Here is a 26170-nt window from a genome sequence, read left to right on the forward strand (position 1 = left end):
CCGAGACACCCCTGCGTCCCCTCTGCTACATTACAGCCCCTGAGAACCTCCAGCTCTGAGACACCTCTGCGTCCCCTCTGCTCTGTTACAGCCCCTGGGAACACCCAGCACCGAGACAACCCTGTGTCCCCTCTGCTACGTTACAGTCCCCAGGAGCCCCCAGCACCAAGACACCCCTGCGTCCCCTCCACTACATTACAGTCCCCAGGAACCCCCAGCACCAAGACACCCCTGCATCCCCTCTGCTACATTACAGTCCCCAGGAGCCCCCAGCACCGAGACACCCCTGCATCCCCTCTGCTACATTACAGCCCCTGGGAACCTCCAGCACCGAGACACCCCTGCATCCCCTCTGCAACGTTACAGTCCCCAGGAGCCCCCAGCACCGAGACACCCCTGCGTCCCCTCTGCTACGTTACAGTCCCCAGGAACTCCCAGCACCGAGACACCCCTGCGTCCCCTCTGCTACATTACAGTCCCCAGGAGCCCCCAGCACCGAGACACCCCTGCATCTCCTCTGCTACATTACAGCCCCTGGGAACCTCCAGCACCGAGACACCCCTGCATCCCCTCTGCTACGTTACAGTCCCCAGGAGCCCCCAGCACTGAGACACCCCTGCGTCCCCTCTGCTACGTTACTGTCCCCAGGAACTCCCAGCACCGAGACACCCCTGCGTCCCCTCTGCTATGTTACAGTCCCCAGGGGCCCCCAGCACCAAGACACCCCTGCGTCCCCTCTACTACATTACAGTCCCCAGGAGCCCCCAGCACCAAGACACCCCTGCATCCCCTCTGCTACATTACAGTCCCCAGGAGCCCCCAGCACCGAGACACCCCTGCATCCCCTCTGCTACATTACAGCCCCTGGGAACCTCCAGCACCGAGACACCCCTGCATCCCCTCTGCTACGTTACAGTCCCCAGGAGCCCCCAGCACCGAGACACCCCTGCATCCCCTCTGCTACGTTACAGTCCCCAGGAACTCCCAGCACCGAGACACCCCTGCGTCCCCTCTGCTACATTACAGTCCCCAGGAGCCCCCAGCACCGAGACACCCCTGCGTCCCCTCTGGTACGTTACAGTCCCCAGGAGCCCGCAGCACTGAGACACCCCTGCATCCCCTCTGCTACATTACAGCCCCTGAGAACCTCCAGCTCTGAGACACCTCTGCGTCCCCTCTGCTCTGTTACAGCCCCTGGGAACACCCAGCACCGAGACAACCCTGCGTCCCCTCTGCTACGTTACAGTCCCCAGGAGCCCCCAGCACCAAGACACCCCTGCGTCCCCTCCACTACATTACAGTCCCCAGGAACACCCAGCACCGAGACACCCCTGCGTCCCCTCTGCTACATTACAGTCCCCAGGAGCCCCCAGCACCGAGACACCCCTGCATCCCCTCTGCTACATTACAGCCCCTGGGAACCTCCAGCACCAAGACACCCCTGCATCCCCTCTGCTACATTACAGTCCCCAGGAACCCCCAGCACCGAGACACCCCTGCATCCCCTCTGCTACATTACAGCCCCTGGGAACCTCCAGCACCGAGACACCCCTGCGTCCCCTCTGCTACGTTACTGTCCCCAGGAACTCCCAGCACCGAGACACCCCTGCGTCCCCTCTGCTACATTACAGTCCCCAGGAGCCCCCAGCACCAAGACACCCCTGCATCCCCTCTGCTACATTACAGTCCCCAGGAGCCCCCAGCACCGAGACACCCCTGCATCCCCTCTGCTACATTACAGCCCCTGGGAACCTCCAGCACCGAGACACCCCTGCATCCCCTCTGCTACGTTACAGTCCCCAGGAGCCCCCAGCACCAAGACACCCCTGCATCCCCTCTGCTACGTTACAGTCCCCAGGAACTCCCAGCACCGAGACACCCCTGCGTCCCCTCTGCTACATTACAGTCCCCAGGAGCCCCCAGCACCGAGACACCCCTGCGTCCCCTCTGCTACGTTACAGTCCCCAGGAGCCCCCAGCACTGAGACACCCCTGCATCCCCTCTGCTACATTACAGCCCCTGAGAACCTCCAGCTCTGAGACACCTCTGCGTCCCCTCTGCTCTGTTACAGCCCCTGGGAACACCCAGCACCGAGACAACCCTGCGTCCCCTCTGCTACGTTACAGTCCCCAGGAGCCCCCAGCACCAAGACACCCCTGCGTCCCCTCCACTACATTACAGTCCCCAGGAACACCCAGCACCGAGACACCCCTGCGTCCCCTCTGCTACATTACAGTCCCCAGGAGCCCCCAGCACCGAGACACCCCTGCATCTCCTCTGCTACATTACAGCCCCTGAGAACCTCCAGCTCTGAGACACCTCTGCGTCCCCTCTGCTCTGTTACAGCCCCTGGGAACACCCAGCACCGAGACAACCCTGCGTCCCCTCTGCTACGTTACAGTCCCCAGGAGCCCCCAGCACCAAGACACCCCTGCGTCCCCTCCACTACATTACAGTCCCCAGGAGCCCCCAGCACCGAGACACCCCTGCATCACCTCTGCTACATTACAGCCCCTGGGAACCTCCAGCACCGAGACACCCCTGCATCCCCTCTGCTACGTTACAGTCCCCAGGAGCCCCCAGCACCGAGACACCCCTGTGTCCCCTCTGCTACGTTACAGTCCCCAGGAACTCCCAGCACCGAGACACCCCTGCGTCCCCTCTGCTACGTTACAGTCCCCAGGGGCCCCCAGCACCGAGACACCCCTGCGTCCCCTCTACTACATTACAGTCCCCTGGAGCCCCCAGCACCAAGACACCCCTGCGTCCCCTCTGCTACATTACAGTCCCCAGGAGCCCCCAGCACCAAGACACCCCTGCGTCCCCTCTACTACATTACAGTCCCCAGGAGCCCCCAGCACCAAGACACCCCTGCGTCCCCTCCACTACATTACAGTCCCCAGGAACCCCCAGCACCGAGACACCCCTGCGTCCCCTCTGCTACATTACAGCCCCTGAGAACCTCCAGCTCTGAGACACCTCTGTGTCCCCTCTGCTCTGTTACAGCCCCTGGGAACACCCAGCACCGAGACAACCCTGCGTCCCCTCTGCTACGTTACAGTCCCCAGGAGCCCCCAGCACCAAGACACCCCTGCATCCCCTCCACTACATTACAGTCCCCAGGAGCCCCCAGCACCGAGACACCCCTGCATCACCTCTGCTACATTACAGCCCCTGGGAACCTCCAGCACCGAGACACCCCTGCATCCCCTCTGCTACGTTACAGTCCCCAGGAGCCCCCAGCACCGAGACACCCCTGCGTCCCCTCTGCTATATTACAGTCCCCAGGAGCCCCCAGCACTGAGACACCCCTGCGTCCCCTCTGCTACATTACAGTCCCCAGGAGCCCCCAGCACCAAGACACCCCTGCATCCCCGCTGCTCTGTTACAGCCCCCGGGAACACCCAGCTTCGAGACACCCCTGCATTGTTGCTATTATAGTGCCTCATAGAATGATAGAAGATTGGGATTGGAAGAGACCTCAGGAGGTATCTAGTCCAACCCCCTGCTCAAAGCAGGACCAATCCCCAACTAAATCATCCCAGCCAGGGCCTTTGTCAAGCCTGACCTTAAAAACCTATAAGGAAGGAGATTCCACCACCTCCCTAGGTAACCCATTCCAGTGCTTCACCACCCTCCTAGTGAAATAGAGTTTCCTAATATCCAGGCTAAACCTCCCCCACTGCAACTTGAGACCATTACTCCTTGTTCTGTCATCAGGTACCACTGAGAACAGCCAAGCTCCATCCTCGTTGGAACCCCTCTTCAGGTAGTTGAAGGCTGCTATCAAATCCCCCCTCACTTTTCTCGTCTGCAGACTAAATTAGTCCAGTTCCCTCAGCCTCTCCTCATAAGTCATGTGCTCCAGGCCCCTGATCATTTTCGTTGCCCTCCGCTGGAGACTCTCCAATTTGTTCACATCCTTTCTGTAGTGGGGGGCCCAAAACTGGACACAATACTCCAGATGTGGCCTCACCAGTGCCGAATAGAGGGGAATAATCACTTCCCTCAAACTGCTGGCAATGCATTACAATATTCTGGGAACCTCCAGACCTGAGATATAACTGCATCCCCTCTGCTATGCTACAGCCCTCCTAACCACCAAGTCCCTACTCCCCTCTTGATACAAAAGAAGACAAGAATGAGTGAAAACCCTCAGCCCTCCCTCAGGCTGAGCTGCAGTTCACTTCTTCAGAGTGGACTCCTCTGCATGGTTCCATGGCACTGCTCCCTGAAGCATGCCCAGGCAAGAAGAAGCCAGAAAAGCCAGAGTGAGGTGCTGAAATGGGATGGTGGACGTTGCATCATTCGATCACCGCTCTCACCAGGCATGTCAGAAGCACCATCACAGGCTTCCCAGAGGGGTTCCACAAGTCGTCCTCAGCTGCTGGTAGCCACTGCCAGTCTGAGCCATTTCCTCTGTGTTTTACTCTCTGTTTTGTTTTAAATACTCGTCTGCTCTGAAATGGGACTTTCCCCAAACAGCATCACCAAACCCACAAGGTCTGCACATGCAGAGTCTCCGGCACTGACTTTTGTGACTCAGATTTGAGGATTTGCTGCTTTTCCTTTCTGTTAGCCCTCCAAAAAAAGGAAGCTGCAATCTAGTTCTGCTTGCACATCATGAAGGTCATTCTCAAATAAATTCAGCCATCTTCCCGTGGAGCTGCATCGGTATAAACTGAGAGCAGAATTTGAGGATTGTGGGGCTCTAGAGGTGTAGCTCAGGGTAGAATTTGTCCTGCAGAATTATTGCTGGCGACCACTGATGAAGCACAAGCCAGAAAAGACCCACGTTGACTTTCAGATCCCAAGTTCAGCTTGCAGGGCTGGCAGTGCCTAGCACCCCAGCCAAACTCTCCACCCTTCTTTCTTGTAAACTGAGCATCAAGCAACAGCATTTGACATTTAAAACCCTAAAATGTACTGCTGTCATTATTAGTGCTTAATGATACCAGGGCCCCACTGCACCTGGCATGCACATTGCGAGAGATAGTCCCTGACCTGATGAACTTACAGTCTAAACAGACAAGGCAGAGCAAGGATACCCAGGGGTACAGAACTGAAGTGACTAGCCCAAGCTCAATGGCAGAGCTGAAAGTAGAACCCACGTATCTTGACTCCCGGTCCAGTATCCAATCTGCTATGCCACACTACTTCTCCAAGAACAATCAATCTTCTCTCTCTTAACAAGAATGCTGCACCGATGATGGACAATGTCCTGCAACAGCTTCAAACTTTTAACAGTTCTCACTCTCTCCCCCTGCTTCTGTGCTGTGTGTGTGTGTATGCGAGGGTGGGGGTGGGGGGGTGGAGTGCAGAGAAAGAAAAACTGGGACACAAGACTAATGTGGAAAAACCAGGGAAGGTGATAAGTCTGGCTGCAAAGGTGTAAACCATATGGACAGAGGCCCTGGTGATCTGACACATCTGAATGAGAACCACCCGCACGGATCTGCATGGCAAGGAAACAAACTTCAACCTGTTCATATGTGTATGCAGTGTAGCTGTAGCTGTGCCGATCCCTGGATATTAGAGAGACAAGGTTGGGGAGGCAATATCTTTTATTGGACCAACTTCTGCTGGTGAGAGAGAAGCTTTCAAGCTACACAGAGCTCTTCTTCAGGTCTGGGAAAGCTACTCCCAGTGTCACAGCACCGGGCATTTTGTTGTGATGCTGGGAGTTCCTTTCCCAGCCCTGACAAAGAGCTTGGTGTGGCTCAAAAACTTGTCTCTCTCACCAACAGAAGTTGGTCCAAGAAAAGATACCACTTCCCCCACCGTGTCTCTCTAATCTGCTCATATGGCATTTGTACCAGTTTGTGTATCTATATTTTTTTTAAGTTAATACATTTCTCAACTGATTTAAATGGAACAAAATACCCCCCAAAAAGGTATTTCTCAGAAATGTGAGCTCTCTGCCTCTCTTGCTGTCCAATAATTAAACAGACCATGAATGGCTAGCCGTTTTTCCAGATATATTTTAAACACAGACATCTTCAATGCATTAACTCTGGTTATTGATTTATTTTTCAGTTCACAAATTGCTGTTGCTTGGGACAGGGTGGAGATAGTTTTTTGGAAGGAGAAGACGTCTCTGTAAATATCACCACTGGGAAAGAGTCGGTCAGACCTTCTGGGGTCATTCTTTACAATTTAAAAAAATCAGTTGCTTTGATGTAAGGGATGGGAGTTTGTCTTTTAAAAAATACAGATTTTTCTCAACACTGAAGAAACCGCTGGGGGGAGAAGGAGTTAGATTAGGAACAATTTAAACATCTCATTAAGTCTGTCTAATAGAATGCATTGCACAAACACCAGTGCTGTCATTAAACACTTTCCTTTGATCCCATGTCAAAGCTCATAATGAGTAATATTTCAATTAGCTGAGGCTTGGTAAAGTGATCTCTCATCTTTCAGGCAGCTTCTGTGTTCAAGCTGTGAGACAGGGAAAGAGGGAACATGGAAGTAAAGGTTCTGTAGTGATGGCCTTTAGAAATGGGACATTTTGTACCAAGTTCAAGCCTGGCGTACAGTGAATGTAACTACCTTTGACTTCCCAGTTCTTGTGTTGCATTTTCCACTATTCTGTTTAGCCACCTGCCAGCATGGAGTCCAAGGTGAATGCTGCACTGGTGGAACTAATATCCTGCGTCCCCTACCCTTGCCTCCTCTCCCAGCTGTCCTCAGCACTCTCTACTGACAGAGCGCTGGATCCTGCAAGAGGATGAGTGCCATCTGAGTAGTACTGAGCACCTGCAGCTCCCACTGCACTCAATAGGAGTTGAGGGCTTTCAGCACCTATCAGGAAGCACTCATCAAATGGGAGGATTGGGCCCAAAGAACCACAGAGGTAGGAAAGACCCCTCTGATTATCTAGCCCATGTCTCTGCCAGCACAGGAGTGCTCCTTATACTATACTTCCTAGTGCTTTTTGCTGTCTAGTTTTAAGCAATCTCAAGTAATAGGTCTGCCATTCCCCACCAGAGACTATTCTACAGTCCAATAGACCCCACTGTCTGGAGGTTTTTGATGCTATTCAGCCTAAATGTTGTTCTTAATTTCATCTCATTATTCCTAGTAATTCCCTCTGGGACCCCTCAACAGAATTACACTCTCTTCTTGCTGCTTACACTCTACAGTCATCACATTCCCCCAAAAGCACCGTACCAGACCAAACTGCAACATACATAACTTCTAAAATCTTCTTTATTCAATCAGTTCCTCTCGACCTCTAGGACTTCTCCAATTAGTCAATTTCTAGTGCCCAGAACTGACCACCAATCCCCTCAGAGCCTATCACAGTCACCTTGCTGGTCTGATGCCTTTGCACCCAGAGCCTCAAATTGCACAGGCCTTTTTTGCTGTCATATGGCATTGCACACATACCTAACTTGCTGTCACTCTCAACCCTAGGTCACTTTCATCATCACAACAGCACTCTGGGTTTCTCTTTCCTGTACTCTGCATCATTCACCACCACCCCGCCCAGTCGAATCTCATTTCATTATTTTTGGATCATGTTTATGCCTCCCTAGATCCCTTTGGATGATCTATCTATCTAGATATTTATGTAGCCTTCAGCACCTCACAATCAGTAAGGAATTTTATCCTCACAACACCCCTGTGAGCTAGGTCTCTTCTAACCCCACTTTGCAGATGGGGACCTGAGGCCCAGGGCAGAGTCAAGCGGCTGGAAGTGAAAGCCAGACAAATAATTCCAGTTGGAAAGAAGGCACACATTTTTAACAGTGAGGGTGATTAACCATTGTAACAAACTACCAAGGGAGATAGTTCTCCATCTCCTGAAATCTTTAAATCAGGACCAGATGCTTTTCTGGAAGATGCGCTTTAGCTAAACACAAGTTACTGGGCTCAATACAGGGTAATGAGGTGGAATTCTACGGCCTGTGTTAGGAGGCCTTAAAAACGTATGAATCCATTAAATGTCTTGCCCACAGTGCCTGAACCAGAACTCGAATCCTGGTCTTTTGAGACCCAGTCCAATGCCCTCCCCACTAGTCCATCTTTCCTATGCCATCATTGATGGCATAGGACATTGATGACCCTTCCCAGTTCAGCATCATCTGAAAATTTCATTAGCATAACCATTTCCAGTTATCAGGCTATTGCAGTTCTGGAGGAACATCTTTTCCACAACTCATTAAAGCAAACTCCTGCTTCCTGTGTGGATCTGAAAGTTCCAATGGTATTTTTTCAATTAGAAACCTAGGAGAATAGTACAGTATCATCTGGCTATTTATACAATACTGGTTTATATAAACTGTACTGCAGTAGGGGGATGAATCATACCTGCTACATTGTGACTATATGCAGATAAATCAGGCAGTTTGCAGTATCCCCATCACCAGAAATGCATAACCCAAGGCAATTAACTGATATGCAGCAAGCAATAGGCAGAAAGGCTTCAGCATCAATTGCTTCAAAGGCTGGATTACCACCATCAGTCCAATCACCATTCTTCTACTGCAGTGGGGCGAGGGCTCTCACCTGTCCCCTGGGGGTTGGCTGGCCTGCCTCCCTCCCTCTTTACAAGAATTCTGACTAGATGATCACAGTGGTCCCTTCGGGCCTTGGAATTTATGAACTATAATGTGTGTGGGTGAGAGTTAGTTGCTTTCTTATTACTTTGAAATGAGGACCCCAAATGCTCTGATACACTGATTGGGAAACTGTCTGGTTTCACTGAAGCATCTGTAAATGTCTTGATATCCTCTGCTTAAATGCCACTTTGTACATTTCTTGTAGCATGGCTGTTTGCAGACTAGTCACAACCTACCTAGCAGTGCAAAGGGGTGGCCCCTATTCTTCCTCTCACGTAGCAGAAGAGAACACCACAGTAATAACAATAAACACCACCAGTAATATTTTCATTTCCAATGCACCTTCCATGCGAGGAGCTCACAGCGCTTCACAAACTGACTGAATCAATCCCAACAAGCCCCCTGCGATGTATTGCTGGTATTATGACCCCCAATACACAGATGAGAACACTGAGGTGCTGCATGTCTCAGAAGAAATTGGAATGAATGTCATTCCAGCAGCTTAACATCAGTTGATCTAGGTGTGCACGAAAGACCTAGAAAGGGACAGTTGCTTTTTGTTCAGTGGACTGATCAGCTGCTGAAAAACCGAGGACACCCTATTGCTCCCATCAGCATGGCCAATAGGATTAGGCACAACATAATGGCTAACCTTCTCCAGGGTGTTGCACAGCACCCATATCCATGCCATTCCAGCTGACTCCTACTGCCATAGCTGGCAGTTTTATTCAATGTTTTAAAATGGACCTTCTCCAGCCTCAGCACACGCAGAATAGGACGTCATTCAGAAAGCAGGAATGGGAGCTGGGTGGGAATGGGGATCAGGTGCAATCTCCAGCTTTTTCATTGCGTGGAGCAGTTAGGGATACCTCCCTCCTCCTTGCTTCTCAAACCACGTCCCTCTATGAACCTCCGTGAAGAGCTCCAATGAGCACCGGTGATCCACAAACCACAGTTTGAGAACCACTGTCCCCCTCTCTCTGACTAGGGTGACCAGATGTCCCCATTTTTATAGGGACAATCCCAATTTTTTGGTCTTTTTCTTATATAGGCTCCTATTACCCCCCATCTCATGTCCCGATTTTTCACACTTGCTGTCTGGTCACCCTATCTCTGACTGCCAGGTTGCAGCAGAGCTATCACAGATGTGATATTTGAAGGACAACTGAGGCGGGCTTTAGGGTAATTTACCTAACAACAAAAAATAATGTATAAACTAAACACAGTGCTGATGCTGATGTAATCCAGCCCAGTAATCTCAGTCTCTGCAACTGGTTCCTGCCCCAGCATGTGAGAGTGCCTCTTAAAGAGCTAGCTGGAAATGTGGCCATGCAGAGCATCCCACACAATGAGCGGCAACTTTACAACTTCCTGCTGGACAAAGCCCTTTAGAGCACACAGCAGACCAGGTGGGTTCTAGCTGAATTTAATCCCAACCCAATAAAAGGGGACTGAAGTGAGCCATATCCATTATCCACCCACTATAGAGGAGAAACCCAACGCTTTACTGAATGTCACCTGTCCTCAGTGATTGCTACCGAATGCCAGTAGAAGCCTAACATGCCTTCCAGCAGGAGAACTCTGCTTGGCAAGCAAGGTTTGGAATTTCCAGAGCTTCTTCCTTCAATTCTGCACCTGCAAAGGTTTTGATTTGTTTTCTCTTTGCCTCAGAGAAGCCAAGGGAGCACACACAGAAAACCATCAGATCAAGTATCAACCACAGTGGTGGAAAGAATCCTCTCCTACCTATCAGAGAAGGCTGTTCAGTTACCATGTTGTACTGTCAATCACACCTCCAGGATTTACCATCTGCAGCCAGATTAAACATGCTCACTGCCCCATTTCAGCATTTAAATCAGAACATTTCATCCTGTCTACAAAAATATTTATCAGCTGTGGAGAAGCTTGCAGCTATTCCCTCCTAATAACACCCTGATCCCACTCCCCTCAAAAAAGCCTTTAGTTTAACATGGCAACTAACTAAAACCAGCAGAAAACATGATGGGGACATGGGAATTATCACAGCTATGCATGGCATCACGTTTGCTCTCATATAAAAGTACAGCTTCATGCACATGGGGGGGATGGATAGCTCCGTGGTTTGAGCATTGGCCTGCTAAAGGCAGGGTTGTGAGTTCAATCCTTCAGGGGCCACCTAGGAATCTGGGGCAAAATCAGCACTTGGTCCTGCTAGTGAAGGCAGGGGGCTGGACTCATTGACTTTAGGGCAGACACCACAGATATTCCCTTGGATGAGGAAGCTTCACATTAGCCATGGTACAGATACTTAGGGGGGAGAGATAGCTCAGTGGTTTGAACATTGGCCTGCTAAACCCAGGGTTGTGAGTTCAATCCTTGAGGGGGCCATTTAGGGATCTGGGGCAAAAATCTGTATGGGGATTGATCCTGCTTTGAGCAGGGGGTTGGACTAGATGACCTCCTGAGGTCCCTTCCAACCCTGATATTCTATGATTCTCACATAAGTGCACAGCAGGAATGCCACATGGTAAATGTGACCATCACACCAGCCTCAATGCCTGCTCCTTGACATGAGAAAAAGTCACCTGGACCAGACTAGACACAAACACTGCTGGTTGGATCCTGGCACTGCCATGGCCTTAGCAACAGTCACAAAACCTGGTATATTTTGATTATTTGTTCTATTCTTCCTACAACTGCTCACTGGTATGGTCCCCTGGCATGAGTGGAAGCAGCAAAGAGAACTCTGGAAGTAACCCAGTCAAACCCTTCCCCAAAGCAGCGCGTGTTCAGGCTCAAAGCTAGTGTCCTGGGCCTGGCTACAACAAGTAGCTGTCTGCTCCCATCCCTGCTCATCCTCTTCCAGCCTCTTCTCCTGCACAGCACAGGCAGGGAAGACATTAATGATATTGCCTCAACATTCAAGCCAGGAAGCTCCTCATCTGACCCAGACAGAGTTCTCTGATTCTACCACCACAATGGATGAGTCTTCCAAAATCAGATTGTTCAAGTGAATGCTCACAGGCAGCAGGAGCACTAGTGAGTGAAAGAGGAGAGAAACCAAGAAGCAGCACGGTGAGAGCTGGATGCCTTGGTTCTGACGTGCTCTTCAGTTAGCAGAGTCTTGCTAAGTTGTCACAAAGATGTACCAGCCCAGGCACAAAGTCAACTCACTTGCCCTTTATAAAGGTGATGGTGAAATTTTTTAAAATTGTGTTTGACTCACTTGCTAGTCCATGGGAATGGCTGAGTGACAGTTGGCAAAGCTCAGTTGAAACCAAAAATATAGTGGGCCCAATTCATCCTAATGGCTTCACTAGGTTTATATCAGAAATTAACTGGGCCCAGCGTGTATTGCCCTAGCAGTATAGTGAGAGGAAAGTGATTAGAAGAGAAATCCCAACAAACTACAAGAGCAAGTGTGCACCGTATCCCAACTACTCTGACAGACCATTCTTCCTGTAACCTAGAACCAGATCACATCTCACCAGCTCACTCCCGTGCTATACCTGCCAGAACAGGCACCTGCTAACAACCACTCCTTCTGAATTCTACACTAGGCCCTCATGAATGGGAGTCTGGAAGAGTTATTGCAATTTGTATTTACAGAAGGTCACGTGCTTGATTATACAATCATTTCAGAAAGTCCCAAGTCTCAGGAAGAAACAGGTGTGTTTGTGGAGTGGTTAAGCCCATCCCAGAGTCTCAAGTGCAGCGTTACAGGACACACTGGAAACCACGCGGGCAGCATTCAGGCTCGCTGCAATGGTTACAGATAGTCAGGGGTCCAGGTAGGCAGAACTCACCTCCATGCAGTGGTTACAGAAAGACCAGATTGCGTTTGTCCAATAACTACAGCCAGACCAGAACTGGTGTAGGCAGCACTCACCCTTGCACAATGCTTACAGACAAGTTAAGCCCTGCAAGACACATACTTATGGAGTGGCAATAGACAGGCTGGAAAGAGCATGTGCATTTGTGCAATCGAAACTTAGAACCCATATTCCAGATAGGAAAAACTTACACCTGTGCACTGACTAGAGCAAGCCAAAGACAAGCCATGTGCTTATGCAATGGTTATGGTTCAGGAAGGCAGCAGATATTCTCATGCTTTATAGTTACAGATGGCACTGCATCCCAAGAGGCAACACACGTGCTTATAGATAGGCTATGGTCCTGGGAAGCAGTGCACACACTGGTGCAATGGTTATGAGCAGCCCAGACTCTCTACAGCAACCAAAACAAATGAATGATTTTGCTGCCTCCCCAACCCTCCAATCACGATTCTGTCGCTTAAGGATCCAACTTTCTAACTGGGGTCACGCTGATGGGCACACACGCCTCATGCCGGGACTCAGGAGGACTCATCGCACATGAGCGGGAAGGGAGAGAGCACTGCTCACTGCATGAGTTACATTCCAGAGAGATTTGGCTCACCAGGGCTATTTATTTACATGGATGCAATTGGAATCAAAAATCAAACCTGACCATTAACATGGGGAGCTGCTTCCCATGCAGCAGCAGCCTTTTAGGGAGCCAGGGCTTAACATTCCTCAGGCTTCAGAAAGGAAATAACACCAAACAGCCCTCCACTCAATCAGTCTAATGCAGGTGTCTTGTTGCAAAACCCCTCTCACCTGGATGCCCAGAATGGCATGTTCTTACACATGCTGATGTCTTTGAGTGGCAGTGTGCCCTGGGTCCCATTCACCACTATTCACTCTCACTGTGGCAAGCTCACTTAGGAAAGAATGCCAAACACACACACAAACTGGCTGGCATTGGAGCCCTCTAGGTGGGTTCCTGTTACCCCGTTTGCTCACTCACCTGCCAATGCTCCGGTCCCTTTCTTTCAGTCTCTCCTGATTCCCCTTCTTGGAAGGATCAGTTCATTTCAGAAAATGTTTCAAACAAACAAACAAACAATCCCCCCCCAACACACATACGCGCGTGTGCACGAGCGCTCCGTCACAGCTAATCACTCATGCTGGGAATAGTGTCCGTTGGTCCGTCCCCACTTTGCAACTGCCAGATCCCCTCTCGAGCCTATCCTGCCTACACGTCCCCCACACACGCTGGCCCTTCCTCCTCATTCGCCACCTATATTTCCCTCACCCATCACCTCGGTTCTCTCGCTCTCAGCTCAACTTTTTTTTTTCAATCTTGTTTCTATAGAAACGAGATTAGCAGAGGGGGATATAAAACAGGCCCATGTGACTCAGATTCCAACACTAAAGAATCTCTCCCTCTCTCTGTCTGGCTCACTCTCACTGGTGTTTTACATAACAACAAGTCATTGTGCGGACTCAACAACAACAAAAAAAAGGCAAAGAGAGAGTCAAAAGCAAAGTATACCCTCGGTTCAGCAGCAGGGCCTGTGGGGGAATGGTTGCTAACTCCCTGCTTCTCAGACACTCGCAGCGTAACCTGCAGGAAGTCCAAAAACACACTTGCACTCAGCTTTTGACCAATTCCACTGCTGGGGGCACATCCAGAGATGAAACCACTTGGCTACAATGTCCTCTTATCTGTGGGACTACCAGCTTCCCATAGAAACCTGTTCTGACAACTCCCTTCCACCTGGAAATCTGACCACCCAACAAAAATATGTCGGTGATGAGAACATAAGAACGGCCATACTGGGTCAGACCAAAGGTCCATCTAGCTCAACATCCTGTCTTCCGACAGTGGCCAATGCCAGGTGCCCCAGAGGGAATGAACTGAACAGGTAATTACCAAGTGATCCATCCCCTGTCACCCATTCCCAGCTTCTGGCAAACAGAGGCTAGGGACACCATCTCTGCCCATCCTGGCTAATAGCCACCGATGGACCTATCCTCCATGAATTTATGTAGTTCTTATTTGAACCCTATAAGTAATAAAAAGTTAGTGGTCTAACAAGAGGGAACCATTGGTAGCCTACTTATTCTATAGGCACCAATGGCCAACCCCAGCCATTGCACACCATGCTCCTCTCCGTGGGCTGCAGTCGTAGCTAAATGAGGCATGGCCTGCGGATGGGTTAGGGACATCAGATCCCAGCACAGGGCAGATGGAGGTCTGGGGAGTCTGATCACGTACAAACACTGAGCACACCCAACTTCCACTGAAGACAAGGGCAGCTGAAGGTGCTCAGCACCTTGCAAGATTGAGCCCTACAGTATATGATCTTCTAAAGCCCATGTGATTCCCTGAGCCTAAAACGCCCTGCGTGCAGTTCTTCACCACTGTTACATTCAGCAACAGGTGATGCTCATGAAGCAGCTGATAACTCAGCTGCCTGGGACAGCTGAACTCTTCAGTTTCTGTGTTGGTGTGGGATCCCACAGTCGAAGAGCCGACTGTCCTAGTTAATCTTTGGGGGACTTTATTGGATAGAAGACAGCACAGCCCAAAACTCCCCCCACCCCGTTGTGTACTATTCCCTTTGGGACACATCATGCACAATGGCCATTCCCTTGCAGAGTTTTATGCACCAAAAACTTCAGATGACAAAAACACATCATATTTGTACTACCTTTCTTGTTCCATTCGGTCTCCTTTTCCATCGTGCACATCGGCCCAGCTCCAGTGCCTACTGACAGCCAGAGGCTGGCACCACACTGCCATATATGCAAATGGGTAGGTTATGTACACCTTGCAAATGTCAAATCAAACCAGCTTTTGGCCAAGCAATGGGTCCCCCCCATTTATTCCATATGAGCTCAAGGGACTAATGCTTATCTGCTGAATTCCGAAAACTCCATCTCCCAGTGTCTAGGTGAGGCCAGGAGAGATTGCAGTGATGGCAGTGGCAGTTCTTGGGTTAATTTCAGCTAGAACACACCAACAGTTTAACAACAAACGGCAACATTACCTGGTAGGTTAGGACAGAAAGGGGAAAAAAACACTGCATCCAACTGAAACTGCAATGGAAGGTTCAATACAGATACTACTGGAATGTGGCCAAAACAATGGGGTTACATGTTTACCGTCACAAAAAGCAACACAAGATATTTAATGACAAGAAGCAATCAGGACCTCAGCTTTACATTTCATTTGAGACAGATGTCTCCAGCAAAGCAATGTCCCCAACTCCACAATAAGACATTGGTCTAGCACTGACTCCGGTGGAAGAACTCACCAGCACGACTTCCTGAAATACCTAATTTCCCATCCATTTGCTGACCTGACTCAACCCTGATTAGCTTGTAAGATCCAATGATATCATAGCCTGAGGTCTGGCTGCAGGATATTACATGAAGTGCTTTCTCCTCCTTGTATGTAATGTTATCGAACTGCACAATTGTCAAAATAGGTGCTGCTTTACCATGCTGATGTCCTCAGGATAGATTGGATAGACAAAACAGTAGTTGGCAAACTATATGCAGAAATAGTTGGTCCCAGAGTATTCAGCCAGTACAATCTTCGCAGGGTACCATCTTGGAGGGTGTATCAATGTTGTGTCCTGTGTTATAACATATGAAATTGAGTGGGACTGCAGGAAAAGGAAGCTAAGGGCTTTTGTATCTATATGCTTAGGGTGAGTTTGTGATACAATCAAGGAAGCAAGACAGGGCAGAGTAGGATCATACTCTTTAAACTGCCTCAGAAGTTTAGATCAAAAGTCAAATAAGTTTAATGGTCTCACCTGAGTACCTGAGAAAAGCTGGTTCACACCACAAAGTAGTTAATTTGGTGCAGATAAGCACAGCTGGCCATTTCTGTTCAGAGGGAGTCCCAGACTGGAACAGGATTTACACTGCAGGCTAGGAACAACTTGCACTTGGAGACTTCCTGAAGCCCAACCGTAAGTCCCAGGGATGCTGCAAACTGGGAATTGGGTGCATTGTGGATCTGGTGGGAGGTAGAGGGTGGGACTGGAACAGAGGGAAGAGCAGCAAGGCAAGCCATAGGTGCATAGGGAGAGCTGTGAAGGGCTCATGACCGGACTAGAGGGGTGCTGCAGCTCAGGATACAAGTGCAGTGTGTATGGGAAGCCTGAACTGTTCCTCTCTATACCACCCTTGCCTCCGATTAGGGCTAAAAGTTGCATTTTATGGGCGCCCTAAAGTCACCCAGATAGATCAGTCAGGGTTGCGAAGCCATGGTAACACATTAACCCCTTACATGCTAGCAGAGTGAGCCCTTCAGAGTCTATGAGCATAGAGTAGATACCCTGCAGCAGTGAACCTATCTGCCCTTGTGTCTATTCATCACATACCCTGTGAGCCAAGCAGTGTTTTATAAAAAGCAGCATATGCCATTATCTCTGTATGGACACACAGCTAGTTAAACTGAATCCACACTGGCCTCTACAGAGATGGCTAAGTTAGATTTAGCAAGATCTGGCTCTGAAACGCTGAGCTTTGTGAGGCACTCCAGGCCCCTCCCTCCCCCCCTTGCAAAGTCCTCTATTTAAAGTAGAATAATGGGGTCAGGAAAACTTCCGCCAACAAACCAGCTCTGATACACATAGCTAATTATAGCTGGCATTATCAGGATGCATTACAATTAGCAAGTCAGTGGATACTATCTATTTCTGATCACAGACACAGGGCCCTTAGGTGCACCCAAGGGGGAGGCGAGGGGGGTGGAGGGACGGAGATACCTTACATGTAGGTCTAAAAATGTAGCGCAGCTGTGCTTGAGCATTATGGCAAAGTGGGTTTTAGAATGAGGGTATTTATAACAAGGACCGGAAAATAAACTCATTGCAAAATTTCCATGCAGCTCCTGGTATCCATAACTAGTGTTGTCAATTTCACACCCCACCAGACCTACTCAGTGCTAAGACCCTCGCCCCAACTTGGTTTGAAGGATTTATGTTAGTGGACAACACAGCCTGAGGTCTCTAGTACTGGCCTTTTCGTTCTACCTGACTTCCTCATGGCTTGGGTCTCAGCTGCCCATGGGGTGCGTTCACAAGCCCCTGCAGGCAGCGGTGGCTCCAGGCACCAGCGCCACGGGGGGCGCCCTGCCGGTCCCTGCAAGGGCGGCAGTCAGGCAGCCTTCGGCGGCATGCCTGCAGGAGGTCCGCCAGTCCCACGGATTTGGTGGCAATTTGGCGGTGGGTACGCCGAAGCCGCGGGACCAGCGGACCTCTCGTGGGCATGCTGCCGAATCCGCAGGACCGGGGACCTCCCACAGGCATGCCGCTGAAGGCTGCCTGACTGCCGTGCTTGGGGCGGCAAAAAAGCTAGAGTTGCCTGCAGGTGGGCACATTATTTTGGTTCCTGTCAGTGAAGCCCTTGTGTTGTTACGTCTAGGGAGTTAGACGTAATTGAGGAAATCCAACTCTGCATTCCCAGTTTGATTTCATTGAATGCAGCCGTCACTCCTGGCTCTACGGCGTGCATAATGAAAACTGCCCGGTCAATTAACTAATGTTGACTAGGGATAGATTCAGCCCAGGAAAGGACATACAATGATAACCAGAGTTGGTTGAACCTTTTAGAACAAAAAACGTTACGAATTTTTAGAATAAAAAGAGGCAACTTTATGAAAATTGAAATGTTTGGCAAAACCAAGTTGATTTTCATACAGTTTTCAATTTTTGAGAGAAAAATTCAAAAAGAGACATTTTTGTATAATTTCAAATAGAAATTTTCCTTTCGTTTTGGTTTTCAAAAGCCAAACTGAAATTTTCAATTCAAAATCAAACACAATTTTTGTGTCATTTTCTTTAAAATTTGTTTAGTGAAAAAAATGAGTTTTTCTTTGCAGAAATTAATTTGGAGGTTTCAACCAGTTCTAAGAATAAGTACAACCAGCCAGGGCCGGTTTAAGCAATGCTGGAGGTCCTTGAGATACCAGTCAAGTGGGTCCCATGCTATATGACCCAAGATTCAGTGTACAACCTTTTTTCATGGCTCTGCCATCTCTAGCACTATCTAGCCTAGCTACATCTGTCTTAGCTATTTCTAAGTAGCCCAGAGCAGGGGCATTACTGGTGAGTATTAGGGGAGTAGTGGATGGAGGCTGGACAGAAGGGGAAGAGGAGAGAAACATGTGATTTGCCCCGCTAGGGCCTAGATGCTAGGGAAACCCCTCCTTGTTCGACAGAGGGCTCATGTTGCTTTCCCCACAGAGCTCTGAGTCATCAAGAAGCAGCTCTATTCTATACTATGCAACAATGGAGCACAAGCAGTTAAATCCCCACAGCACACTGCCCCTGATGGGGCGGAATCCTTCTGGCTTGCAGGAGCACCCTGCAGCTTTAGGTTTGGCAGTGGCACCATTGTTCTGACACCAGCCTCGTTCCCCCCGGGAAAATCCTGACTGAACAGCTAGTCTACACCATGCCTACTTGAGCTCTGCTGAAGTCCTGGGGGAAGCGTGTTTTCACAGATCCCAGTGCCTTACACCAAGAACACCGTGCTCCGAGTCGCCAGCTGGGTAGTACTAGGGCCCATTAGCACAAGCATATGGGCTGATCCCGGCTGTCACGAGGGTGCATAGGGAGGGAAGTGGGGTCACCGGAAATTCTAAGAGGAAAGATAGAGCGAGTGTCCCCAGCATATAGACAAGCAAGGCTCAAAACCTGAACTACCTTGCTGGAAGGAAAACCCCAGAGCGTGGCCCTCAGACGTCTGGGCCACCGCACAGAGACAGAGCCTCAGAGACAGATGGTGGCAATGAGGCTCACGATGAAGCGCTGAGTGATGCTGGCGGGAATGACAGTCCCTGGCAGATTCACTTTGCTGCGAAGTTCAGAGGGAAGGGAACTGTGTGGTGCCCTTTCCAGCTCATGCTGACCCAGGGAAGTGAAAGCCGACCCAAGCCCTTTGATCAGCAGCAGGAACAAAGAAGAGTACATGTTCAACTGACAACTCCCCATCACTCCGATTTTCCCTGGGCTTGAAAACCACACCCACTTGTAGCTGATTCCGGAGCCACCATGGGCTGGACTGTCCCATGATGACAGAACAGTGGGGCGGAGGAGCAAACGAGAAGTAAGATGGAGAAGCAGAAAAGATGGGGTGGGGGGAGAGGACAGAGAAGAGGATGACTCTGTACCTGAGCTGGACTGCTGCTGATTGCAAAACTTCTTGATCTGTAGATGCAGCTACATAAGCCATCCAGTCGAGCATGCCATGTCTGATAGCAGACAGTACCAGCTGCTTCAGAGGAAGGTGCAAGAAACCCTACAGTTCTGGGATAACTGGACAAAGTTTCCTCCTGACCCCAATAGGCAGAAGTTGACTTGTGCCATGAGGGATGAGGGTTTCTATCTCTTCATGTTTATTTTCAATTTTTATTATTGTAACTCTGGATGTTCTTATTTCCCTTATAAATGTCCAGACCTTTCTTGAATCCTACTAAGCTCTTGGCCTCAAAGATACATTGTGACAGTGAGTTCCACAGGCCAACGGTACGTTGCATGAAAAACCATTCTTTTTTAATCAGTTTTGTGTTGATTTCCAGGTTCACTCCAAGGCTGTCCATCATCTCAACATCTCCCATTATTCTGCTCAAGTGATGCTCACAGGTGAGGCCTAAACATGCTTAGAACATGGGAAGGTATACAGGCCCCAAACTGAGGTGTGTAAAACAATGTTATGGCAAGTGCTGCAAGTACCAGGCTCCTGCAAGGATGTCCAGTACACATTCTCCCTGGAAGTGTGTAGTCGGAAAGCTATTTAAAAGGCTTGGTCCTTGAGGGTCAGAGGCGGCCAACGTCTGAAGCTATGAGTTCTGTCTCACTTTATCCCGCTCTAAGTCTCAGTTTCCCTTCTCCCTGGCAATTAAAATGGAAGGGAATCACTTCTCTCTGTCTCTCCTTGCATCACACTGAAAATCACAAGGATACTCCCCCCTACTCCTCATGCCTTACCTCCAAAGTACAGCCTTTTTGCCAGGGACATTATCTTCAAATGCATCCTCTGTCCCAGAAAAACAGGGATCACCAGCCAGGCTGGCTGCTCTGAAAGAAATACCAGAGGCATTTAGTAGATGAGAAGCTGGCCAAGTACCAGCTGGCCTGTAGCGCAACACAAGCCAAAGGGAACCAGGCCTGGAGCAGTGAGTAGGCGCATGGACTAGCAGCAAGAACTCCAGATCAGAGAATTTAACTTCACCAGCATTTGCAATACTAAAGGTCTGTATGTTGACCTGGGATAATAGATGCATGCCTGGGATAATAGACCAAGACAGAATTGCACAGGCCTGCCAGAAGCAGAGGAGGCCAATGATCCTTCTGCTTTCTTTGAGGCCTTCACAGTAGGATACTCTGGCCTACAAGGCTCCACAAGCTAAGCAGAAGGAGGATTTGCAACAAAACCTGAACTGATAGGTGGGAATGAGAAGGGTTCCTGCAAGTGGTAAGAAATCATCAAACACACATGCAGAACATTTTTCTACCCAGACATAAAAGGCATTAGATAGGCAGTAAGAAGGATCTGCAGGTTGCAAGGAGAAAGTTTTAAGAAGAACCCTTGTGTGTCCAGGCTCTGATTGACTTTTCAATGTTAAAATGTAATTTTGTCAAAGGGAGGAACTCAGCGTCAGTGGAAGAACCCAGGCAAAAGTCCCCAGAGACAGATGAAAAAATGGTGAAGAAACCAAGCCTGTTAGCTACAGCAGCAAGAAAGCTGGAACCTGAGTAGCTTGGCAGCTGCCGGCATAAGTTCTAATGATTTAGCTCCTTTCCCCATTCCTCTGGAATGTGTATTGTGTGCTGCTTCAGTTGTGTACACTGGAGTTCATGCAAATGTTAGCCAGGAATGGCTGGGCGGGTGGTAATATATTGAAGCTTAGAAAGACAGTGATTACAGCTCAGACTTCTTGCCTTGTTAGGCATAAGAGGCCTTTTGGAGATTCCTTTCTTTGTTGTTGTCAGCAACCTTTTCCTTTCGAAAAGAGAGGCCAGCAAGAAGGAAATGAACTGACATGCCAAAGAGCAAGAAGATTCATTATTCCCAAATCAGAGACTTTGTGCCCATTGGAATGAATAGCAAAGCTTCCACTGATTTCAATGGGTGTGTGTTATACTGCCCCTTTACACTGCCAGAGTGGTGATCAGGGACCTTAGCATAAATGAGAATCAGGCCCAATTGAGTTGCTTGGTGTTGCCAACTCCTGAGATTTTATCATAAGTCTCAGGATAGAGTGTTTTTCATAGAGCCCCAGCTTTGCAATCCGAGGGCTATGTGAGAATCTCAGTTTTCATTTAAAAAAAAAAAAAAGGAAGTTTCTAGTCCTCGTGGCTGCAGGGAAAGGACTGAAGTCATGACCTGAGTGTGAGCTAAAGCTCAGAAACTAGATGACAAATACAAAAAAAACTCAACATGTACATATAGTTAAAAAAATTTGTTATTTTTCAGCCACTCTCAGGATTGTTTGGGGCCTAATATTTGAATGTTTGCGAGTGGCAGTATTATATGGGACTTACTGCAGTGAGCAGTGCCACTGATTCAGGACAGACCCCAAGGGTACGTCTATACTTACCTCCGGGTCCGGCGGTAAGCAATCGATCTTCTGGGATCGATTTATCGTGTCTTGTCTAGACGCGATAAATCGATCCCGGAAGTGCTCGCCGTCAACGCTGGTACTCCTGCTCCGCGAGAGGAGTACGCGGAGTCGACGGGGGAGCCTGCCTGCCGCGTGTGGACCCGCGGTAAGTTCGAACTAAGATAGTTCGACTTCAGCTACGTGAATAACGTAGCTGAAGTTGCGTATCTTAGTTCGAAGTGGGGGGTTAGTGTGGACCAGCCCCAAGAGAGGAGGTTACTTACCTATAACTGGAGGTTCTTCAAGATGCGTTGTCCCTATTTGTATTCCATACTTGGGTATACGCACACCATATGCCTGAGTCCGGAAGTGTTTCTCAGCAGCGTCCACTGATCCGCATGTGCGTCATGCGTCCCCTCGTGCTCGCAGCCGAGGATAGGTTGTGCAGGTCAACACCACTCCAGTGTCCTTCTTACTGCTGATTAGTACAATCCGCAGCAGTGGGGATGGAGGGCAGATATTGGAATACAGATAGGGACCACACATCTTGAAGAATCTCCAGTTACAGGTAAGTAACTTCCTCTTCTCCTTCAGGTGATGGTCCCTATGTGTAGTCCATATGTGGGTGATTAGTGAGCAGTGCGTAGGTGGGTGACAGGATGCTATAGGACATGCAGTCTGCAGTACAGCCTGGCCTACAGCAGCATCCACAATCACTGCCTGGGCAATGGTGTAGTGGGATGTGACCATGTGGACAGAGCACCAGGTCAATGCAAGACCGATGTCTTGCCATGAGATGTCCGCGATGCAGGCTGATGTGGCTGCTTGTATGGTGTATGCCATGACTCTATGAGGCAGCGGGACACTGGATTGTGTATAGCATTCATGGATGGACCTGGAGACCCATTTGGCGATTTGTTGGGAGAAGAGGGCTTGGCCCTTTGATTGGTCAGCACCAGTTCTAAAGGTGGATGTACTCAGAGCAGAGGGAGGGAGACTTGGCGCTGCCCTGCTTGTTGATGTACATGAGCGCTGAGATGTTGTTGGAGAGTAATTGAACATGGTGGGACCAGGTGAGAGGAAGAAACGCCTGACACACAAAACAGACTGCTCTCAGTTCTAGCACCTTTATATGCATTCTGGCCTTTTGTGGCATCCAGATCCCCTGGCCTTCTGATGGTTTAGATGGGCTCCCCAGCCCACAAGAGAAGCGTCTGTTGTGATTGTGGCCTGCATAGTGAGAGGAGTGAAGGGGGTACTGACCATGACCTTGGAAGGATCCATCCACCATGTGAGGGAGTCCACCTGACTTAAGCTATGCGGCAGTAAGAGGGAACTGGAGCACTGTCTGTTATACCCTCGGCTGAGAGCATAAGGGGATGCACATGTGAGTCAACTGACACTGCTAAGAAGCACTTCCGGACTCAGGCACATGGCACGGATGTGCACTCAAGTATGGAATACATATAGGGACCATCACTCGAAGGAGAAGCTTGAATTCTCATTTGCACTGAGAACCCTTTACCTCTCTCTGATGGTGTAAAATGCCCTTAAAGAGGGTGCAAATGAGAATCTGCTCCTGAGTATTTACCAGGATGCAATAGTAGAGAGATGTATAAAACCCATAAAATAAAAAAGCTTTTTTTCTTTTAAAGATGAAATCATTGCTATTTTGCTGATTTTTATAAAGTCTATTTAATGTTTCCTTTTCTTGTTATTTTAAAATGATAAGATCAAGTAGCTAGTGCAGTGGATTCCTTCCTAGCACCAGCATCATTTTTCTGGGCTGAATTTTCCAAATTGGCCATCTAACTGTGTTTTCAATTCATACATCTATCTATACACACAAACTATATGGAATGGATAGTTGTTCCCAAGTCCCCTCTTGCCAGGAAATGTGAGATTTTCACAAGCTGTTGGGAAGGCAAATTTTGAAAATGTGCCCTGGTGTAATTAAAGCTTTTATCATAATTAAAAGATATCAGTGACCTGGGAGAACAGCAAACTTCTGTCTCCTTATATCATTTTAATGGGTGACGGGTGGATTTGCCTGATCACTCAGAGGGTTCAGAATTCCTGTGGCTGCTTTGACCCTCCAAAAGCTGCTCACTAGAGAGCCACAAAGGTTGACCTAGCATGCTAAAAGGCTTTGCCAACCTCAGCACATTTCCTGTGTGCCAGCCGCATGCCTCTGAACATATCGACCAGATTTCCTCCTACAGAGCAATTCAGTGCATGTGTGAAGGAGCAGAAAGTAAAGCCGGCAAGAAAAGGTAAAGACTTTATTGCGATGGCAGAGGAACAAGGAGCTGCTGCTGGAATTTAAGGCTGTCACAAAACTGGCTAATCATAACAGAACTACTAATGCACCTCCAAACTCAACTCCAACACTCCTCCTAGTCCAGTCTAGCTCACAGACCCCTCTGCGGATTGACTTCTGTCCTGACCCACAACAGCTCTGCTATTTACCTATGGAGCCCTCAATCACTCTACTGCTGCACCACAGCACTGGCATGTAAGACCCCTACTATTCAAAAATTACGCCAACAAACAGCTCTACTGACGCATCTTCATCCTGCAGAAACATATGTGTCTTAAAATATTTTCAGTCACTCCCTTAACAGGAAAAACTTGGGGGTGTTCTGCTATTGTTTAGTCTGAACCTAGTACTTGCAGTGGAGCCTCTTCTTGTTTTAAATGGCTGAATGTCCAATGCTCCTCTCAGGAATGGAAAACCTTGTTATTCTGGGACTCCAGTCAGCCAGAGTTTTCCAAGTTCAGGAAAGGAGAGATGTGGTTAAAGTGAGTTAGCCACAGAGCCGCGATGGTTTTCCTTTTTGGACTGGCATCAACCTTCTTAAGTGGACCACACTGCCTAATATAATAATCAGTCACTATCTGGAATTCAGGGCAGGTGCCAGGAAGAGAGAGAGAGAGAGAGAGAGAGAGAGAGTGTGTGTGCGTGTGTGTGTGACTGGACCGGGGAAGGGAGAATAGATGAGGGACGAGCATAAGGAAAGCTATATGCAGAGAAAAGAGCAGAATGTAGTGACCTGGGAAGAGGCTGTGCTGGCCAAGAACATAGAAAAGGGGGGGAAGGCAAAGGAGAAAGGACAGTGTTCTAAAGAAAGCATAGATTCATAGAAGATAAGGATTGGAAGAGACCTCAGGAGGTCATCTAGTCCAACCCCCTGCTCAAAGCAGGACCAACACCAACTAAATCATCTCAGTCAGGGCTTTGTCAAGCCGGGCCTTAAAACCCTCTCAGGATGGAGATTCCACCACCTCCCTAGGTAACCCATTCCAGTGCTTCACCCCCTTCCTAGTGAAATAGTGTTTCCTATTATCCAACCTAGACCCCCCACATTGCAATCTGAGACCATTGCTCCTTGTTCTGTCATCTGCCACCACTGAGAACAGCCGAGCTCCATCCTCTTTGGAACCCTCCTTCAGGTAGTTGAAGGCTGCTATCAAATGCCCCCTCGCTCTTCTCTTCTGCAGACTAAATTATCCCAATTCCCTCAGCCTCTCCTCATAAGTCATGTGCCCTAACCTCCTAATCATTTTCGTTGCCCTCTGCTGAACTCTCCCCAATTTATCCACATCCTCTCTGTAGGGGAGGGCCCAAAACTGTATGCAATACTCCAGATGTGGCCTCACCAGTGCCAAATAGAGGAGAATAATCACTTCCCTCCATCTGCTGGCAATGCTCCTACTAATGCAGCCCATTATGCCATTAGCCTCCTTGGCAACAAGGGCATACTGTTGACTCATATCCAGCTTCTTGTCCACTGTAATTCCCAGGTCCTTTTCGGCAGAACTGCTGCTTAGCCAGTCGGTCCCCAGCCTGTAGTGGTGCATGGGATTCTTCCGTCCTAAGTGCAGGACTCTGTACTTGTCCTTGTTGAACCTCATCAGATTTCTTTGGCCCAGTTCTCCAATTTGTCTAGGTCACTCTGGACTCTATCCCTACCCTCCAGCATATCTACGTCTCCCCCCATTTTAGTGTAATCTGCGAACATGCTGAAGGTGCAATCATCATCCAGATCATTAATAAAGATGTTGAACAAAACCGGCACCAGGACCGACCCTTGGGGCACTCCGCTTGATACCAGCTGCCAACTAGACATCGAGCCATTGATCACTACCCATTGAGCCCGACTATCTAGCCAGCTTTCTATCCACCTTATAGTCAA

At 49.1% G+C, this 26170-nt stretch overlaps 1 protein-coding gene across 26 annotated transcripts in view; it reads right to left on the reverse strand.

The window, feature by feature from the left end:
* The window catches only part of LOC101934605 (ankyrin repeat and fibronectin type-III domain-containing protein 1-like), a 615848-nt gene that overhangs the window by 95746 nt on the left and 493932 nt on the right, over window positions 1–26170 (reverse strand). The window contains exon 1 of one of the 26 annotated variants that reach the window (XM_005293142.5): window positions 13371–13709. The exons of 24 other annotated variants lie outside the window; for them this stretch is intronic. The gene's annotated coding sequence lies outside the window, so the exon portion shown is untranslated. Of the gene's footprint in view, window positions 1–13370; window positions 13710–26170 lie in introns of those variants that run through there. One more of the 26 variants, XM_005293144.5, reaches the window with a different exon arrangement.

The sequence above is a fragment of the Chrysemys picta genome, chromosome 10 (assembly GCF_011386835.1).
Source record: "Chrysemys picta bellii isolate R12L10 chromosome 10, ASM1138683v2, whole genome shotgun sequence".
Lineage (NCBI taxonomy): Eukaryota > Metazoa > Chordata > Testudines > Emydidae > Chrysemys > Chrysemys picta.